At 39.6% G+C, this 6,375-nt stretch overlaps 1 protein-coding gene across 2 annotated transcripts in view; it reads left to right on the top strand.

The window, feature by feature from the left end:
* Positions 1–548: 548 nt before the first annotated feature.
* Positions 549–6,375, top strand: part of Ntan1 (N-terminal amidohydrolase 1) — a 103,898-nt gene continuing 98,071 nt past the window's right edge. For both annotated transcript variants that reach the window (XM_019054445.2, XM_072304943.1), the window contains exon 1: positions 549–1,408. The gene's annotated coding sequence lies outside the window, so the exon portion shown is untranslated. The remainder of the gene's footprint in view (positions 1,409–6,375) is intronic.

Here is a 6,375-nt window from a genome sequence, read left to right as displayed (position 1 = left end):
GCATTAATTATATTGTATTCTTATCAAAATTCAGCCTTTTCATTTAAGGTCCGTCCTTGTTTTCTGTATTGTTGTGCTTTTGTGTTTGATCACTCAGACATTTTTTCTTACTTTTTTTTCTCAATTTCGCCAATGTTATTGATATAAGGAAGCCACGAATAAAACCCAGGTATCATACAGGACCTTTCTGCATTAATTTATGTGTTATTCAATCAGTTCAATGGGTTAGGAATTATGAATTTCATGAAAAGTCAGCTCCTTTCTTTTGAATTATTGCTTTTTGATGTAGGCACCTATAATTGTTCCGATTATTTTTTCCTGTCAATGCTTTCTAGAGGACATAGGTACTTGAATGTCACAAGAGATCAAGAGAACATCAACATCATCAACAAAACAACAAAACAGCCGGAGCCGGAACCGGAAACGGAAACGGAATTCACGGAACACGGACGGAGCACGGAGCGGCACGGATATACACGAGCCTCCCCGAGTTCATCCGGAGAGCGTACGGACATTTTAAGATAGGAGCACCTGGGAACACTGGTGACCGCAGACGGGCAGAGGCAGACCGCACCGACTTGAGGTCGTGTCGAGAGTGTCCCTTTAGGTTTGTGCTTTTCCAATGCTTTTCATTCTGCTATCACGGATTCTACTCGCAAAATTCTTATTCAAATACCGTGCCTCTCACATTTCATTTCCTGATTCCTTGTGCGTCACGGTGTCACGTTCTTATGATTTTCCATTCCGAATCCTTGGGCTGTCAACCGAACTCCCAACTGGATGAATCGGCCCAGTCGTTTATGTACAAGTAGAGAGTCAATTCTGTGTTAAACAAATAGTTCATCTGAAATGACTAACGAGCACACGGTTATGTTTTTCAAGAACTACTAAACTGTGCATCGCCAATTTAAGTTGTGGAACCCCAGTACTCGTAATACTCAGATTACTCAGTATTCTCGTTGATCCGACAAATGTCCCAAAATTTACTTCATCTCCTGAAATTTTTCTGATTCGTAATATTCTGCGTCTCCTCTCTTTTCACCATCCTGTAAGGGTTTTGATTTCAAAGTGTTCTGTTCTTTTATTTCACAACCGGCCACCCCATCGATCTAAAATTTCTGTGTGCCTACGTCTCTGGCAGGGATGCAACAATCAGCGCCTGTTCTACCAATTTTTTTTCATGAATTGGAAAAATCATCAGGATGACTTTCAGATTAAAGTTACCCATTTTGCTGAGTAAGCCGTCTCCCTATATTTTGGCAGTGCTATTCGTGCCAGCCACATCTCTGGATAACACATTGATGCAGTGAAGTGCTGGTGATTATTACCTCTTCATACACCTGTCATCGTCAATGGATTAACTTTCGCCCAGTTCCCTCTTTGTCAACATCTGCGTGGTTCTACAGAGGTAAGAATTGTTTATTCTACCAGCTTCATCCATCATCCCTCCTTTCGGTTTTATTTTAAGATTTCGGATGGATGTATTAAAAAATCTGTGGTGGCTCTCAGCGAAGTGCATTGCTACTGGTTGCCCGACCTAACCCTCATAATCATTACGGTGGATGCCAATTATTTCCACGGCTGTCCAGAGTTCTTGCCTCCATTCTCTTTAGCTCTGTGGAAATTATGTTTTTGTTTCAATGGACCACCAGTCAAGGTAAGTTCGAAATTAGGGCGTAGTTCCGTACTCGGGCTTCTTTTTATACCTTCGAACGGTACTCTCAATACAGTTCCGTACTCTCGCTTATTTATTTGAAGGAAGTTGGATTGACATATAGAATGCATATACTATGTTCTGAAGTAAGAGTAAGCACTATGTTTAGAAAAAAAAAAATATAAATCGGTAATACCGGTTTTGATATCGGTACCAGTATCAGTATAATCGGTATGTAATGTTAGGTTTGGTAAGATTAGGTTAGGGTAGGTAAGGTATACCTAAAATAAAGAGACGTATGTACTGACCGGACATATTTACGTATGTGCCGACCGGAAACGGAATCATGGGAATGATCTACTAAAAGCCCGATTGATACAATCCATCTATTGCACCACTCATCAAATACCATCTTTGCCCTCCATTGTTTACGTCATGAATGTGTATCTGTCAAATTGAGCGTTTTTGCAGGCAAAGACCCCCTACGATGTGCAGGTGAGCAGGGCCTCCGTATCTTCTTCTTCAGAGCGGGAGTAGCTGGTGGAGCGTGCGTGCAGCTCGCTCGGACTCCATGATTCTGCTCTGTTGCTCTCTCTTCTCCCCTACTCTTTGCTCATAATGGTGCCAAGCAAAAATTTCACACTCGGAAAAAAATTAAACTGCTCAGCTCAGGGAATTGACCTTTTTTGGTTAAGATTAAATTTCTAAATGAGTCCCAACCAAGTCCTAACCAGGGTAATTCTCAAAATTCTTTGGAAAGATATTTTTCCGATAAAATTGATGGATTAAGAAGGGAAAAGTTTTAGAATTTCTAGAGAAATCACAAGCTTGTTCCCCATAGCGTTCTGAGGCATTGAAGTCAATCCTAAACGTACCTATTTAAATTTTGAATTTTGATGGAAAATAAGGGGGGAGGGGCTTCATTTATATCTAAGCCATGTATGTTTGATTACAGGATTTATTGTTAAGTAGGCAGAGGATGCCAGATGATAAGGGATGAGTTTGAGGATTTTTGCGCACAGGGATGTTTTCAGGATAAAGCTTTGGCAGCTGAAGACTAAGTAAGGTAACATCCTTCTTTCCTTATTGGAATCGGGCGTAGATCTCAGAGAAAATTTGAAAAATAAAAGGAGGCTGTCTATGTGTGGGAGAAACACAATATTAGTACTTAGAGTTAAATTTTAGGCAAAAAAGATGTGTACGACTTGGTCGGTAAAGCAAAGCAGAATTGTACTTACGTATTTGTCGTATGCTTTGTCATATGTACTTACGCCTAATATTATCCCAAACATGTTACAGATATAAAATTTTGAAATCATCCATGTCGTGAATACCTTTCTATTAATTATACCTGTACCTTTCCCTCTTAATGCTGCTTAGTACCTAAACTCTGTGCGCATTGGGGGAACTAGTGGGGGGGGGGGGGGGGAGAAATCCTTGACCTCAAATGATATTAAAAATTTCAAGGTTTGGAACTGAAAGATTGGTATGATGAAGTAAAGCTAAGAAATTTTGCAAAGGGAACTTATCCCATGCCTAATGAATTCTTAAGCACCTTGTGTACGAGGCTCTGGCAACCAAACTTACCTCAAAGAGAAACTTTTTATGCCCAGGAAACTGAAGGGATTGCAACTGGAATTAAGTTTCCATAGCCTGCTGTAGTTTTGAAGCGGATCTGAGGATTAGAGGCTAAGGAAAATCTTGATCTCTAAATGATATCAGACATTTTGAGGTTTAAAATGGAAAATACTTGTTGAGATTTTGGAAGTTTTTTCTTTTTTTCTGAATGCATGATCTCATGCTGAGATCTCATAGTCTTGACGAGATTTTTACCCTTTTTTGGGTTTTTGATGGTTAGTTATTGCAATTTCTCCACCCCTGCTCCTTATAGCAAGCTTTTATCACCTGGTTGAGCGAATGGAACTTAAGTAGGGGGTTTCTCATTTTGATTTTGATGACGTACTCAAGAATACTGCAATATTAGAACAATACAGAACATTCATCATTATGTCATCAAAACGACGTTTCAAGTCAATGAAGTGTCAACTTTTTTCATTCAACCTGGCATTTTGAAACGCTCGCCTAAAATGTAGCTAGCGAATCTGCCGCTTGAGGTGGGCAAGCAGGAAGGGGGGGGGGGGGGGGGGGCTGCATTAGGGTGCGTCAAAATGAATGGAAGTCTGAAATGTTCCGCTCCCCAGGTGGCAATCGATGACGTTTGGTAAAAAAACATGTTAGCCAAAATTTGAGCCAATTTCTACCATTTTAAGTGGTGCCAAAGGTCAATTTTGTGATGAAATTAAGATATTTTGGTTTAGACCTCGTTTTCGTACAAAAAACTCGATTTTACGCTGAAATCGTGCGTTCACGAGAAAAATGTCACAGAACTCAAGTTGTAGAGGATGAAATTTTACTCTAGGAAGACGTCTTTGTAAACTATATAAATCAAATTGAACCAGAAAAACTCAACTCGGTATTTATTTTTTTGGCCCTCAGAATTTCCGAGGTCTTACAAAGTAGCGGTTTAAAAGACTCATTTTTCACGAAAATAAGTCGAAAGAGGGTATAAATGAACTGTAGGCAAGTGTTGAGGATGCAAATGTCATTGGAACTTCCTCAGTTTCGAAAGAAGTTCCAACTATTTCGCACAATCCTCCAAAAAGTGTACGGCTCGAGAAGCAGGATCGTGCTATAATAGTAAGGGAGAAGTGCGGTTTGACCGGGAAAAATTGCGTAACAAACTTCCCCTATGTAATCGTCATCAGTAGGTCCCCATGAACAACTTCCTAATAGTGAAAAATGGCCCGACCCCGGAACACCCCTCAAAGTAGTTGAAATTGAAAATGGCGGCCGTAATAAGGGGTCCGGGAAATTGGTATTTTAAAATGCTCATTCTGTCTCATGTGAGGTATCATTTCCTACGTAATTTTGGTCGTAGATTTCATAAATGGATTCCACAAGGCCCCCTAGGTCAAAGGGGGCGCTCCAAATCAAAGATGGCGGCCAAATGTGAAAGGCAGGAGGTTGCATTTTTTTTATAACATCAAATTTAGGTTTCTTGGCCATAAATACATGAAAATAGAGACACTTCACTTTCCTTGTTCCGTCGGTGAATATTTCAAAAAATGCAACCTCCTGCCTTTCACATTTGGCCGCCATCTTTGATTTGGAGCGCCCCCTTTGACCTAGGGGGCCTTGTGGAATCCATTTATGAAATCTACGACCAAAATTACGTAGGAAATGATACCTCACATGAGACAGAATGAGCATTTTAAAATACCAATTTCCCGGACCCCTTATTACGGCCGCCATTTTCAATTTCAACTACTTTGAGGGGTGTTCCGGGGTCGGGCCATTTTTCACTATTAGGAAGTTGTTCATGGGGACCTACTGATGACGATTACATAGGGGAAGTTTGTTACGCAATTTTTCCCGGTCAAACCGCACTTCTCCCTTACTATTATAGCACGATCCTGCTTCTCGAGCCGTACACTTTTTGGAGGATTGTGCGAAATAGTTGGAACTTCTTTCGAAACTGAGGAAGTTCCAATGACATTTGCATCCTCAACACTTGCCTACAGTTCATTTATACCCTCTTTCGACTTACTTTCGTGAAAAATGAGTCTTTTAAACCGCTACTTTGTAAGACCTTGGAAATTCTGAGGGCCAAAAAAATAAATACCGAGTTGAGTTTTTCTGGTTCAATTTGATTTATATAGTTTACAAAGACGTCTTCCTAGAGTAAAATTTCATCCTCTACAACTTGAGTTCTGTGACATTTTTCTCGTGAACGCACGATTTCAGCGTAAAATCGAGTTTTTTGTACGAAAACGAGGTCTAAACCAAAATATCTTAATTTCATCACAAAATTGACCTTTGGCACCACTTAAAATGGTAGAAATTGGCTCAAATTTTACCAAAAAAAAATAAATACCGAGTTGAGTTTTTCTGGTTCAATTTGATTTATATAGTTTACAAAGACGTCTTCCTAGAGTAAAATTTCATCCTTTACAACTTGAGTTCTGTGACATTTTTCTCGTGAACGCACGATTTCATCGTAAAATCGAGTTTTTTGTATGAAAACGAGGCCTAAACCAAATTATCATAATTTCATCACTAAATTGACCTTTGGCACCATTTAAAATGGTTGAAATGGAGAATTTGCACACAAAAATTTTATTGCTTCATCTGAAAGTGCCAAATGAGCTGAGATCGCAGTATTTTTCATAATTTTTTTCTGACATGGGAAATTGGAGAAAAATTGATTTAAAAGTGAGAAAATGCACCGCCTTGTGACGTCATCCGGCGGCATTTCCCATTTAAACACATGTATTTTAGCAGAATCGATTATTTTGTTGTATCTCCTCTAATAATTGCTCAATTTATGAATTAAAGGTATCTTCGTGTTCAATTCACTCAGTAGATTCCACTGAAACACGAAATTCATCAAGTTTCAGACCCTTGCAAATTCTCCATTGGCCCAAATTTTGGCAAACATGTTTTTTCACCAAACGTCATCGATTGCCGCCTGGGGAGCGGAACATTTCAGACTTTCATTTTTTTTGACGCACCCTAGGTCTGCATGTGTTCTCCATGAAATCGGCCTCAAAGATGCCTTAATCCCTCAGAAAACTCCGCTCAAAAATTGGATGAGAGGATGGTGAGCACACGTGAAATGAGTGTCAGCTCTCTATCATTACCGAAAATTTGAGAAGCCAAAT

Source organism: Bemisia tabaci, chromosome 1, assembly GCF_918797505.1.
Source record: "Bemisia tabaci chromosome 1, PGI_BMITA_v3".
Classification (NCBI taxonomy): domain Eukaryota; kingdom Metazoa; phylum Arthropoda; class Insecta; order Hemiptera; family Aleyrodidae; genus Bemisia; species Bemisia tabaci.
This window is presented reverse-complemented; position numbering and strand designations above follow the sequence as displayed.